Source organism: Columba livia, chromosome 2, assembly GCF_036013475.1.
Source record: "Columba livia isolate bColLiv1 breed racing homer chromosome 2, bColLiv1.pat.W.v2, whole genome shotgun sequence".
NCBI lineage: Eukaryota > Metazoa > Chordata > Aves > Columbiformes > Columbidae > Columba > Columba livia.
Window position 1 is genome coordinate 2,572,678 of NC_088603.1, and position 14,978 is coordinate 2,587,655.

General features: G+C 41.5%; 1 long non-coding RNA gene across 1 annotated transcript in view; it reads right to left on the reverse strand.

Annotated features, from left to right (window-relative positions):
- Positions 1 to 9,527: 9,527 nt before the first annotated feature.
- LOC135578390 (uncharacterized) overlaps positions 9,528 to 14,978 on the reverse strand; it is a 68,107-nt gene continuing 62,656 nt past the window's right edge. The window contains exon 3 of the long non-coding RNA XR_010469898.1: positions 9,528 to 9,626. This is a non-coding gene — a long non-coding RNA (uncharacterized LOC135578390). The remainder of the gene's footprint in view (positions 9,627 to 14,978) is intronic.

Consider the following 14,978-nt stretch of genomic DNA (forward strand, 5'->3'; position numbering starts at 1 on the left):
AGGAGCATTTCCTGCTGCAGTTCATGGTGGGATAGGGCAAGGGCCTCTGAAACAGCCCTGCAAGGAGAAGGCGATGTTTATACCAATAGCTGACCCCCATAATCACTGTGTTGACTTCAGGATGTGGACTGAGTCCAAAAGAAGTACAGCCATGCCCATGACTACCTATAAATGAAAGCGGGGGGTGAGAAAAGGGATGGGTATGGGTACAGAAAGCAATGCCATTAGTGTGGAAACAGTGCATGTTATTGTGTGCATGGTAGAGAATTTTTTTCTCTCTTGGTGCTTGCTTCAAAATGCACAAGAATGGCTGAATGTGCCTTGTGCAGGGTGGTGCAGGACTCGTATTTGTCCTGTCGTCCTCTCATCAGCACTGGTGAGGCCCCATCTTGAATACTGTGTTCAGTTTTGGGCCCCTCATCATAAGAAGGACATTGAGGTACTAGAGAGAGTGATGAAGGTCCAGAGGAGGCGATGAAGCTGGTGAGGGGCCTGGAGCAGTGATGAGGAGCAGTTGAGGGAACTGGGGCCATTTAGCCTGGAGAAAAAGAGGCTGAGGGGAGACCTTCTCGCTGTCTACAACTGCCTCAAAGGAGGTTGTAGAATGGAAGGGGTTGGTCTCTTCTACCAAGTAGCAAGTGATAGGATAACAGGAAATGGCCTCAAGTTGTGCCAGTGGAGATTTAGATTGGATATTAGGAAAAAATTCTTCCTGGAAAGGGCTGTCGGGCATTGGAACAGGCTGCCCAGGGCAGTGATGGAGTCACCATCCCTGGAGGGGTTTAAAAGGCATTTTGATGAGGTTCTTAGGGACATAGTTTAGTGCTAGAGTTAGGTTATGGTTGAACTTGATGATCCTAAGGGTCTCTTCCAACCAAAACGTTTTAATGATTCTATTCTATGATTCTATCCCCTTCCAACCTGCAGCCCGCTCAGCTGTACCACAGAGTATCTGCACATCCCTCAATGCTGTTGTCTTCTTCCTCTTCCTGCCAAAGCAGAATAACTGCTTGGTGGGTTTTGCAACCAACCACTGCACTTCAGAAGAACACTGCAGCGACTTGAGTTTCTGTTGGTGTCTGCAGAAACTCCAGAATTACTAAAAGATCAAAGAAGAGCAAATTTAAGTTGGAGAGGCTGTGATCCCTTTCTTTCTCCACTGAAGTCATGCTTGCCTCTCACATAAGCTAAGAGGGGGCAAGAGCGAGCATTTCACACGCTTATCAATGCTAAGGTCTTGTGCTCAGTGCTGCACAAGGAAATGGCATGACACCTGCCTTTTTGTATGAGCTGTATGAACTCTATTATCTGGGGCAGACCAGATAGATGCAACAAGTATGTACAGACCCTTTTTACAGATTTTAACAGGAGAGCCACAGGAGATGGTCTGTCAAAATTGTATCTCCAGTCTGTCATAGATTTTTGAATGTTTCCTAATAACTTCACAAAGTCAACAGAATTTAAAATCTAAGGAAGAGAGCAGATATTTGCTTTATATATATACTTTCCAATGAGAAAACCTTTACAGCTGTTAGGTAAAGAATGTACATGTTATAAATGACTAAGAAAGCTTATGAAGTCCCCCTCTTATGCAGAAAGATCAAGAAGTGAGTGATGTGCTACTTGTACCCTGCTTTGACAGGCTGAAGAGGACAACACCAGATCATGGATAAATTTGACCAACTTGATGGTGGGATAGTGTGGATTGTGTTCTCTGTGAAACTGAAAGCAGACCTCATCCTCTAGGAAGTGGTAGCTACCTAGAAAGATGATTTACATTAATTTGATTTACACTGCATATGCAGTGTTTTGGGAATATATTCCTTGTGGCAGCCCCTCAGAAACCTCTCAGAGTCTTCTAACTCAATCATTTGCAATGGAGTAACCATAGCCATTGTGTGTGTTGGTCTCCATCTCCACTGACCTACTGAAGTCAGGGGTTCTCTTTCCCCGGAAGCTGAGTAAAGAGAAAAAGATCATTGACCTCTTGATAGATAGGGTGCTGGGCTAGACTGACCTTTCTTCTAACCTTGGACAACTGTTCCTACATTCATTAGTTGAACCAGGGCTGAAAATCTGGAGTTTTCCAAGTGTGATTTCTGCAGTTTGGCATGACAAGATAGTTATCATCCCAGCCTTTCTTGGGATACATTTAAGCCCTGGAATACCCTTCAGACAGCATGTTAAGACAGAAATCAATGACTTTGCAGGAATTCTTGCCCCCTTAAAAATTTAATTGGATGTCTACACTACCTATTTAAAGTGGTCTTGAGGCAACTTCAAGATTTATCCTCCTTCCACAATGAAGGTACAAGAATATCTGGACTGTGCTGTAAGTATTACCCATTGTCCTGTGAGGGAACTAGTCCCAGAGTGGCTGTGAAGGGAGGTGTTTGGCTGGTAGATAAGTGAGACACGGGATGGGCCACGCTGAAAGCTTTCGTAGAGGCTGTCGCTTCACAGAAGTATAAACACAACCCCTTTTTGACAGTAAATAGAATATCTCAACATTCTTTGTGGCTAGACAGTCAAGTGTTGGGCAGGAAGGGGAAAGAAAATGGAGGTAGGGAATGAGGAAAGAAACTCTGGGTTCTATTGAAACACAAAGTATGATCTTAGATGAAAGACTCTTATGGTGATTTTCATATGGTCTGAACACTGGTGTTGCCACTGAGGAAGAGCTGCGTGGGTGTGGTGGACTTTCAGAATGTACTCTTATACTCTCACAAATTTTTTACTGTGAGAACAATCATTTACTGGAACAACCTTCCCAAGGACAATGTAGAGTCCTCAACGATGGAGATTTTCAAGCTGTGATTGGACAGGTTCCTAGGTAATCTCATCTAGGCTTCCTTTACCACAAAAGCTTGGACCAGGTGATCTTCTGAAGTCCCAACCTGGACTGTTCTGTGAATCTATACTTAATAAAGGTATTGAAATAGCATTTCAATGGCAATGTTAGGCAATGAAGATGGACAAGGTTTCTATCTCTCTCTCCACTTCTCAATGAACGCTGAGTCCTCTCCACATTCCCCTTATTTTTACACTCAGACTGTAAGATCTTTGTGGCAGGGATTACATTTTTACGATGTGCAAAATGCTGTAAAGACAGACCATAATTTTCTTGGTGATGCATGAAGAGAGTGGTGAAAATATTTAAGCATCAGTAGGCAAACCAGTAGCTGTGCTGTACTGGAGAAACCTATTCATTGTGGGAGCGCAGAGCTGTGTGTGTGTAGATGTGCAATGTGTTTGTCTTCACGTGTGTCTGTCCTTTTTTGCTTTGTGTGTGCCTGGCCTAGCCCCACAGACTTCACACACGTAACAAAGTCTGTAAATCTGGTCCCTGACATATTATTCCCAGCTTTCATGAGTCAATATGATCTGTGTGGTCCAACTATAGCACAAAATAATACCTTGAGGCAATAGTAACAATGCTGATGATGTCAGAATGCCGAATTGTTCTTTGAGGGGATTTCTCAGGCCACATCCCTGTGATCCGCAGATGAAAAATCAGGGTTAATGCTTTGAGGGGACCAGTGTGTTTTGATAAAGCAAAATGTGGGCTGCAACACATAAAAATGCCACTTCATTAGTTCTTTGTTTTAAAAGCTCAGATCCCATTTTCATGTCTTTGGGTTTATATCGACATATTATTGAATTTGGAATTCCCTAGACCCATTTTAAAGTCTTGTTTTGCCTCTATAAAGCCACATCTGTTTTGGCTGGAAGTTTTCTGGTCTTGGCATGGGCTTCAATTACCAACTTGCCACCTATATAGCCTGAACATATAAAGCTTTGAGGTTGTTGCTGCCGGAGGGAGGATTTTTCTTTTTTGGTTGTTTGTTTTCATAGGGTATCCCAGCATTCTCTTAACTCTTTTCCTTTTCCTTCTTGACCATTTCACAAAAAAACATGGCCCTCCCTAATGATTTGACATGCCCCTGATCCCTTTTTGGATTGGCTATGCTGCTGTTGCCATATTAACAAAACCAGAATTTCCTCTCTCAGGCCTTCTGGTTTATAACATGAGCTATCATAATTTTCAACTGATTTCAAGCTCCAGTTGACAGCCAACTGCTGTTTTTTGTTGCCAGTAATACCTGTCTATCACGAGGAAGCAAATTAATTTGCTTGTGCAGAGAACATCAGCTAAGAGACTAATCATTCAATATTTCATATGGTCTAACAGCTTCCAGTTATCTTGCTTTGTACCAATTACAGTGGGTGCTGCTATGAGAAAGAGTGAAGTTCTCTGATTTTTTTTGGTGTGCCAGAACAATGAACAAAGAGCAATGGGTTTTCATGAATAAACAGTAATGATTCAGATGGGGGAAGGAAGGAAATGCGATCAGTTTGACTTAGTATACATGTTTCTGTGAGAGGGGTGATTTTCATAACATCCAATACATAACTCCACACTTCAAATAGAAGCAGTATGGTGAATGTGTAAGTATTTGTCTTCCAAATTCCTCCTGCTATCACTCCAGGAATAAAATGTCATTGCATGAGAACATCACAGCAACATTCATCCTTGACCTTTCAAACACTTAAGTACATAGATGGTTTTATAAACATAGTATAGTATCTTAATTTTTGTGGAACTGTTTGCTCTTTATATGCTTAATTATTTCCTGTTTCATGGCATAATGGCTGGTTATTTGGTGGAACATATCAGCAATGAATTAGGAAATATGCCATCATTTCTTAGTTTTGAAACCTGTTTCCTTAATAATTTCTCTGGGTCACCTACATCAATAGTAAAATATTTAGCAAGCTAATTCCATGGGAAATAATTGATGATTATGTGTCTATAAACTTCTGATAAACTTGAATCGTATTTGTCTATCCAAACAAATCAATAATATTTGCTGAAATATAGGCTCGAATGGGAAAAAGCATTGTGCTTGTCCTACAACGGCAGTCCAGCTACACAACTGGTACTAGGATGTCTGGTGGTCGAATGCTATTTTAAAAGCCTCTTGAATTAAAACATCTTCCCTATAGCTTTGACTTGTTTGCTGATTTTGCAACAGATCGTTCAGGAATGACCCAAATCCAGTTTAAATGTCTCTTATCAATGCTTCAGTATTGCTTCTGGTGTGGAGGTGGTACCAGGTGGCATCCGCCTTCTTCAGTGAGCCCTAGAGCTTACTGAAGGTCTGCAATGGGCTTGAGTCTGGGCATGTGGAGAATATGGGTACAAATGTGGAAGAGGGTCTCTCCTCCAAAGGCAATCTAACATTTCTTCTGTGCTTCAGGTCCTTTTCCCCACACACTACAGGGTATAAACTACCTTTTTGTACCTGTGTGTACATGAAGCTTAGTAACCAGGGTCCTAATCTCATATGAGGCTCCTAGAAACTAATACAATGTCATTCAGTAAAAAAGAACGTTCTCTTCAATCAATGAATCAGTGGGTTTGAGTTTTTCTTTTTTTAACTCATATAAAATTTAGTCAGCCACAATATCCTATCCTAAGGAGATCAGTGGCTTAACTGCGTGCTGTATGGAGCACTGTTTCCATGTGCTTATTTTGAAACACCCATTCATTTTATTAAATTATAGTCCTATTGGAAGAATCTATCATTACTTGCTCATTTTCTCCTTTTCACTTATGATTTTATATCCTTCAGTCATATCCATCATCAAATCTTTATCTTCCTTGCTGATTTCCTAGTGTGTTCTTCATTCTTCGTAAAAACTATTCCATATGTTTTATCATGGCTTTAGACTGGAAGATGGTAGAAATTCTTCATCATAAGAGTGGTGATGCACTGGAACAGGTTGCCCAGAGTGCTGGTAGATGCCCCATCCCTGGACGTGTTCAAGGCCAGGTTGGATGGGTCTTTGAGTAACCTGGTCTAATGAAAGATGTCCCTGCCCATGGCGGGGGGTTGGAACTACGTAATCTTTCAGGTTACTTCCAACCCAAACCATTCTATGATTCTATGATCATCATATGAATTTCTCTGTTCATTTTCTGGTACTCTCACAGAAAGGTGAAGCAGAACAAAATTATAACTTAGGAAACCTCTGCCAAGATGAAGTTCTCTCCCTTCTCCCATGAGGAACCCAAAAACTCTTCTTCCAGTTTCATTATTTTCTCTCCATAACTCACCTCAAAGGTCTTTATTAGGCAATATAAGTTGCTTACAAACTGTGCTGTGACGGTCTTCTTAATGAAACAAGAGGAAGTGCAGATGTGTCCAGTGCCTTCAAGTCAGGTTTTTAAGTTCATTTACAGCAGAAGCACTCCAGTGTCACACCCCTGCTGTCAGTGGTGATCTGCATCGCTCCTGATTGACATAATTCAGGACTTGGACTCTTCCACAACTATTGCTGACAAGCCACATAGTAATATTTCAGTTTTTCATCTGCCAAGTGGATGAAGTCCAAAGTAGACTTGGTTTAATTGCTGTTTTCTGTCCTTTTGAGGTATTCCAAGGTATAGAACACAGGAGGGGGTCTTTTTGTTTGTTTTAGTATTTACCTCATCTACATCAAATGTAGCTTGTTGAAACTGAGTGGGTGTCGGTGTTTTACATCAAATCCTTCACATGTTGATTCACCAAAACAAATTCCTTCTGCTGAATAATGTCGTGACAGAGTGTTCTCTTGTTCCCATGTGTTGAATGAATAGACTATCCTGGAGTGTACAAATTTGTATGGATTTATCTTATGATGTTTCTTATATCATCCCTGGACCAGGGGCTGGGAAGATGCAGACATCTGGGCAGGAGAGGAATCCTACAGTACCAGGTATCTAAATTTCTAACAGTTCAAGCATTGAGAATGGTAGATAGAGTTAAGGACCTGTTTTGTGCCATGCATCTAGAAGAAATTCAATGAGGAGAAGAGAGCTCTGGTTAGACATGGATATATAGTAGGTGTGTGATGAAGATAGGGATTATAGCAGAAAGTTCTGTTTTGGGTGGGTGTCATGAGCATCGTGGGATAAGGACCCTATTTCAGAAGGTGGGCTGAGAAGTAGAATCATAGAATGTCCTGAGCTGGAAGGGACCCACAAGGATCATTGAGTCCAACTGCTGTCCCTACATATGACAACCTCATAGTTCACACCATGTGTCTGAAGACATTGTCCAGTCTCTTCTTGAACACTGTCAGGCTTGGGGATGTGACACCTCCCTGGAGAGCCTGTTCCAGTGTCCAGCACCCTCTGGGTGAAGAACTTTTTCCTAATGTCCAACCTGAACCTCCCCTGGCACATATTCCTGAAATTCCCTCAGGTTTTGTCACTGGTCACCAGAGAAAAGAGTTTGGCATCTACCCTTCCTCCTCCCCTGGTGAGGAAGCTGCAGCCACCATGAGCTCTCCCCTCAGTCTCCTCCAGGCTGAAAAAACCCAGTGACTTTAGCTGTTCCACATACGGCTTCCTCTCCAAACCCTGCACCAACTTCATGGCCTCCTCTGGACACTCTCTAGTAGTTTCGTATCCTTTTTATACTGTGACACCCACAACTGCACACAGTGCTCCAGGCAGTGAGTCCAGCAAGAGTTAACCACCCAGCCCGTCCCTGGTACAGCATTCAGTGCTGCCCTTCCTCTTTGCTTGCTGCCTTCCATGCTCTACAAACTCCAATTTGCATCTTCGTTATCAGCCTCTGGTGATGACAGTTTGCACAGCAATGTTTTCCACTGTCGGGCTGTGTAGTTTGAGGTATATCAGCAGTGCTGCTTCCCTTCACAAAGGCTCCTATCTTCCTGCCTTTTCTCAGAAGCTCTCCATTAGGGCAAGGGCAAGGCCCAGGCAACAAGGTTTTCAGCTTGGTTTGGAAAACAAAACACACACACATAACATGAAAAACAGACCCACCCTTTTTTAAGAGCCTGTTTTGCAGGTATTGACAGAAAAAATCCAAGACTTGTATGCTGTAATTAGAAGTGTAATCATCATAAGGTAAATGTGTATGTATGTGTATGTTTATGTACAAATAATACATATAAATAATCCAAAACTTAGCCAGAGATAAATGAGACATTTTTACCTTTGCTTTTCTATAAAGAAAGCTATGCTAACAGGAAAAAGTGTCACCTACAGTGAGTCAATACTCCTTGCTGCTCTGCATGGGGTGTGAGTGATGCCATGGGGCTACAGGGGAACATGCAACTTGACTGTGAACCTAAGCCTTAGCAACCAGAGTATTATTCTTAACAGAGAAAATAAAAGCAAAATCAAAGGAAAAAAACAAACAAAAAATCCTTCAACAAACAAAATCACACTTGTGCCTTTTTGCTCTTTGCAGTCCTAGGATTTTGAAACATGAAGGCAGGAGCGATGTGTGGGTTCCTGAAAAAAAGAAGGGTATTGTTTCCCACAGTTTTTACCCTCAAGAAGCAGATACATCTTACATTGGAGACATTCTTAGGGAGAAAAAAAAACAGAACACAACCTATATCAGAAGTGTTCATTGACCTCTAGAAAATGGCCTGAGGTGTTAACACAGTCTCTAATTTGCAGTTAGGGAACAGTGCTATGTATCAAAGCCCATGTCTACCAAGATCTTTAGACATCTACCTTCTGTTTTCACCTTAAATATTTGTGAGGTTGTGGGTTTCGTGTGATTTCAAGACATACAATGAGATAAGCTTTTGAGCGTCCTGGAAGGGAAACAGCAATCATTGCTGTCCTTGATGTGGTTGTGGTCCTCTTTGATTGCTGATCATGGGTGCTCTTAATAAGAAACATCCTAAATATCCTGCTTCCTCATGCCTTGCTTTGGGATGAGGTGTTCTTGGTAGGTATCACAGGGGTTATTTTCTGTTTCTGTGGTTTCTTCTAATGTGGATGCAATATCATTGAATGCCTCAAATAGCAGAAGTCTCCATATGCTGTGAAAGGATGGGCAGGACCCACAGCAAGTATAAAGCAAGATCGGTGAACCAAAAGAGTTGGAGTCACTTCTGCTGTTTATGTCACCATGGCTGGAGCAAACTCAGCTTCTCATTGTGGGTAAATCTTTACAACTCCATTACAATAAAGAAGGTAGATTATTATCTGGGGAAGTGTGCGTAGCTTTGATAGAGAAAATAAGACAGTTTTTCTGGCAATGTAACTCAGCTGTAGTAAGGGTCAGCTGCCCAGGTTCTCAGTTGTGGAAAATTGACACTGCTCAGCTGATGCTTGGAACTGCCCAGTCACCCAAGATGTTGATGTGACCCTGTATCATGGCTATTTTTGCACTCTTATTAACTGAAGAACACAATAAAGTTTACTATTTGATCCCTGTCATCACAAGACTCCAAAGTGATAAACCACGAGCTCTTCCCTATCTGGCTCTAACACCATCCGTCCTTCGTGATCATGAGGCCATTGCCTTCTTGCCGATCTCCCACAGCTGTTCCTCCTGCGCCCTTGACCACTGACGCTGGCTGCCATAGTGCATGCCCAGACATTCATTTACTCTTTGCTTCCTCCTGTGATCGCATCTGAGGCCCCTGTTCCCCTGCTAGCTCCCACCGCCACCCCCTGTGAAGCTGAACCATCTGCTGTGTGTATTGACAGACCTGCCTTCACGCTTGGCATCAGTTCTTCAGGTTGAGTGGCTTTCAGCTGGAAAAACTGATGTGTTGATGAACCGCTGCTGTTTCTTGGCCTCTTCCCCCTGTGCGGTACAAAGAAAACCTGTAGCATTAACTATTAAACACAGTCATTTTCATAGCCCATTCTCCTTCTATCCCCGTGGTTGCCCATCCCTTCAGACAGCTACATGGTGCCGGAAGGCCTCAGGCAAAAGTGTTGAATGCTTTCAGGTTTCACTGTTACAAATACTTGGAGTTGCAGAGGGCCAAGGTCTGCTGGCTTGATTTATGAGGTAAAGACAAGAAACTGTTTCAGCAAAAATGGCAGATTGACTATGTCTTCACTCCTAACTGAAATGTAAGCATCTGAGTGGCTTTGAGCACACCAAGCCTCTTAACCTGTGTGCTGGCTGTCAGCCCAGATATACCTTGGGCTCGGAAGCAGCATCTACAATATATTGGACTGACTTTACAGCGAACCCAGGGGCCTTCTTAAGGTCGTATTCCTTGATCTGCCACACAGACTTAACCCTGGCAGGGCCCTCTGAGAAGTCTGAAGATCACCCATGCTGCTGTGTTAGACTATTTATGTGTATGTGCAAAAAACAGACCCTAGGACTGCCATTATATGTAATCTGGAGGACAGTGAACTCAGAGTGACTCTCCAGTTAGTGCCCTGAAACTGCCAACACAGATGGCCTCCTAAACACTCCCTGAGCTGTCCATCAGACCACGGGTTGAACCTGAATCTTTCCACACGTCTTTGTATGGACCAGTGGGGAAAGGGGACTCATCACCCATGGAGGTGAAGATGGGAAGATGATATATTTTGATCAAGAAAATATTCACCACATTCACACAGTTACAAGTCTTCTTGCGCTCCTGTTCCTAAGGCGAGGTTGCGGAGAAGATGATGCCAAGCTCCTTACCAAGGCAAGAAATGGAGACAATGCTTATAAATTGAAAGAATGAAGGTTATGGCTCTCTATAAGGGGGGGGGAAACAAACAAACAAACAAACCTCCAACAACAGTATAAGGATAATTAAACACTGAAATAAGTTTCCTGTGGGGGTGTTGAAATTTTGAACACCCGACTAGACAAAGTCTTGAACAACTGGTCCTGAGTTTGGTGTTGACCCTGGTCTGACCAGAATTTAGGACTAGACACCTTGTCAAGGTTGTCTCCAACACAGATCAGTTTATGACGTGACATACTTCCCCAGCCAAGATGTATCCAATGGTGTCTATCACAGCAGCTGAATCCTACCCTAAATCCCTGCAGACTAAAGCAGGAACTCAGACATCAATTTAATGCACAAACTCCTTTGCCAGAAACTTGCTTTTGGGTCTGTGACTTTGTAGATAAATCCGTCCCTTTACTTCTAACTGTGCTGCTTTGTGAGACTGATCCAGAGGCTGTAGTTCAGCCACAGTACACTGAACTTGACAAGGAGTTTTACCCACAGTTCTATATATCTTTAGGCTCAGGCCTCTGCTTTGAATACCAGGAGAAGCGTCTTTCTGAATATCACACTGAACTCTCTGAACTTTAAACCCTCCAACTAAAAATAACATAAATGAAGAAAATAGTAGGGGGAGTTGGGACTAAGGAGAATGAAGGTTAAATGCTTATTATTATTCTATAGTATATATAGTTGCAAAGACATGCTCGCTTGTATATTCCAGTTTGCATTTGCATTTTTTTCTATCAGTTGTATACAGACACCAAAAACAATCCATATAAGTATGAGCATTAATTTGCATGAACAAACTGAAAGATTTATTTCCGTATCCCATTTCATAAAAAATTTTAATAAACTACCAGTGGATTAAAGAGATATATGATGAATAACTGTTAGCTGGTTAGATTAAGTACCATATTTTAGAACTGCAGCTTTTGTTAGTTTTGTATATTTTTTTATATTTTTGTTATCTCTGAATAGTAGATACTAAACAAAAATTAAACAGGATTTTCAATGGGATAAGATTGTCCACATTTAGGAAATGACTTTCCTAACTCCATTTAGGTAAACTGCTATTTTGGGTACATTATTATCTCTGGACTAAGACCTTGGTACACTTAAGTCTCACAATAAAGTGTTAGCAATAAAACTGAGTAGTCATCCTTGATTCCAGGCAGCTGATGTGGGAAAATCCAGTACTTGGTATGGTCAAGGTAACTTCACATTGAGCAACTTAGGGCATTTCAACCACATCCATCTAATTCCTGCTCTATGAATATTTCTAGGACAGGATCAGTTGTATTTTACATATTCTTGCAGTCCCAACCCTTGTGCTGTAAATAAAGGGCTTACTCAGATGAGGACTTGGGTCATTTGGGGAACCAGCAGATAGAACTCTATCCTGAGTAGAAAGCACAACAAAACTTGCAAACCAGTTTGTTTGCAGATGTATTCCCAGTGATACTAATCTATAGCAGCATTGAGGGCAGCAGCTGTAGTCAGCTAAGATCACAGCTTTTCAGGAGGATTAATGGAGCTAGAAACTATAAAAGATTTGCTTTAGTCTGGTTTGCAGGCATTTAAGCAGGATCCAGTAATCACAGGCAGCGATTGTCTGGTCTAAGTTATGCCAGCAGTCAGATGTGTGACCGCAATTGCCCCTTCCAATGCTAGTAAAATAAACAGCAACTAATGATAATATTTAAGGAAGTCTTAACAAAAGGAAATTCAATCAAAGGACTCCTTTTGCTTTTGCATTTTTTTTTATTATTATTTTTTTTATTATGCTTAAACCCAAATTGGTAATGAAAGAGCAGTGGGTGAGGAACATACGTTATACTCATTGCAAACAGAAGTTTGAAAGGCACTAATCAAGTCTGGAGAAGAAGCCAACCACTTCAGAGGGCTTCTTCAGAAAGCCACTTTCTGAAAATGAAGGTGGCTGCTCTGTTTCTCATTCAGTGAATTGCAGTTTTGACGCTTCAATAGATTTACAGTTGAGGTTCTTTCAAAAGCTTTTATAGCCTCTTTAGTCTGCTACTATAACTTTCTTGAGGAGGTAAATGCAGGGAGATTAATAGATTTAACTCTCAATGCCCCAGTTTTGCCCTCATTGAAGTCAGTAACACGAGTCCCCAGTAATTTAGACAAGAGATGGGCAGAACTCAAACCTTCTGTAGAATCAGGACTCAATACTTTTCAACAATTGATCTAAAATGACAAGATACTAATGAAAAACAAGGGTTTTGACAGATCCAGTAATTTCCAAAACTAAAAGCGAACAGCACTGGAGCTTGATCCTGTGCTTTTAAAGCAGAATATATAACTCAAGTGCTTTATATGTAAGCACACAGACTTGTAATGCAATCACAGTAAGTAGGGAGAGAGCTTATTGATTGTAGCACCAAAGGCTGAGCCTCATGTTCTTAAACTGAGTGCAAGAGTCAACAGAAATAGAACATTTTTGTTTGATAATTAGAGTGTCACTAACCTGGTTACTATCAGCCTAAAAATCCAGCTGTTCAAACCAGGGTCATTAGTACTGGAAATAAAAGCGTGAAATTCAGAGTTCAGAAACCTCAACACACAGAACGTTGACAGCAAAAACATGCAGAATGGTTTGATATGACCAGTTCCTAGTAAAGTTTTTTGGAAAAATGGGGGCCTGATCCAAAAGTATTTGCTCAGCTGAACTCAGGAAGATTGTGTGGTTGGTGCAGGGTTTGGGCACAACATTGGTGTGGTTTTGTAATCTGCTTTCAAAAATGAGTCAGAGGCTCAAAAAACTAAAGATCAACAGAAAAATCACTAGTAACAGTAGCATCTCTTTTATTTGACTTTTGATTCTAGAGCCTTTAGGAATCACATTTTCAAGTGTTTCTTTACTCCTGCAAGGAAGAAATACAACCTTTGAAAAAATAACAGTCTGAGTGTCTCAAATGATCACGTGACTCTTCTAGCTGGGAATTCAGGAAATAAAACACCAAATATGGGACCCAGTACCAAAAAAAACCCACGAGAGTTATCACCACCACTGGACTCACAGTGGCATGTATGTTGTGATAGCAGAATATTTTACAACACCAAGTCAGAGGAGAACAGCAACAACAAACAAACAAACCCAAACCCAAACCAACCAACCAACAAACCAATCAACCAACCAACCAAACACCCTCCCCCTGCCCTGCCTCGCCCAAAATTATCAACAAACCTTTGTTCTTTTGAGCAGGCCTGGTTCACCAAAAGGTAGCACTTTACTTAACCTCTTATTTAAAAAGCATAGTTATTTCCCTTGTACGGCTATGAAAACTCCTTTTACTTGTAACCCAAGGAGCAAGATATCTTTTGCACATAACCTTCACATTGTAATTTACAGAAAAGACCTTGGTTGGCTGCCAGTCTAATAATCTCAAACCCTGCAGAATGAAATGAAGACGTTAATATTATTTTTATTAAGCTGGTAATAAGGCAGAGTGAAGCAGAGTTTAAAACAAATACAGGTGGAGCAGATTCTATGCCAAAGCATTAAGCACATTTCTTGAGCATGGCCAGTCCCAGCTCCAGGCAAGACACTTGGGAGGTGTGAGCAAAATTCCTTCCTTTTAGGTGTTATTCTTGAGATACACACAGCCCTTCCTTGTTCACTGCAGTCAACGGGAGCTAGGTCCAGTTGCACATTGAAAAGATTAATTTTCATGAATCTTTTTACCTATAAATTTCCTCCATGGTCCATGCTGTTTCTGAGGAAAATCTCTGAATTTTCATGCCTTTGAATTAATGATACTCATCAGAAAAAAGTCAAGGCAGACAGAAATAACACATCTAATGAATTTGTAGGTGCCTCTGAGGTGACCCCAGTGGTTAAGCATTAGGTTTTCTGACAGCCTAGATATCTCACCAATGTTTCAGCTGTCCTTTCAGAGTTGTACTGCTTGCTTGATCTTGTGTTATATGTGTCTTTTGTTTTCAGATGTCTTCAATGCACAGGGGCAACTCAAAGGTTGACAGATTATTTTTCGGGGCACCTGAATCCCGGTTCTGTTTTGTTGTATGGACATGAATTGTCATGAAACTCCTCTTGCCTCATGCTGTTTGGATTCAGACTATAGACTTTAATTTAGACGTCCTGGTGTGGGAGGTTTCTCTACTTCTTCATTAGATGTCTAAACTCAGAGCTTGTAGGTAATGGAGCCTAGTCCAGCACATGGACACATCTAATGCCATTTGAGAAGGCAAAGGACAGTTCTCCAAATCCCACATCAAGTGTGCCAGACCTGTGTGAATACCCAGGATATCCCTACAATATGCTGAGGAGACCTAGTACCTGTTTTTGTGCAACTGAATTCAGACAGTACTCTACGGTCAGAGGATTCATCTCCCCTAAGGCTGATGCCTACATTTGTGTGACTGAGTTATTCCCTTGTCATTTCTGTGACATTTTCACAGTAACACTATAGGATGTGACATGCAAG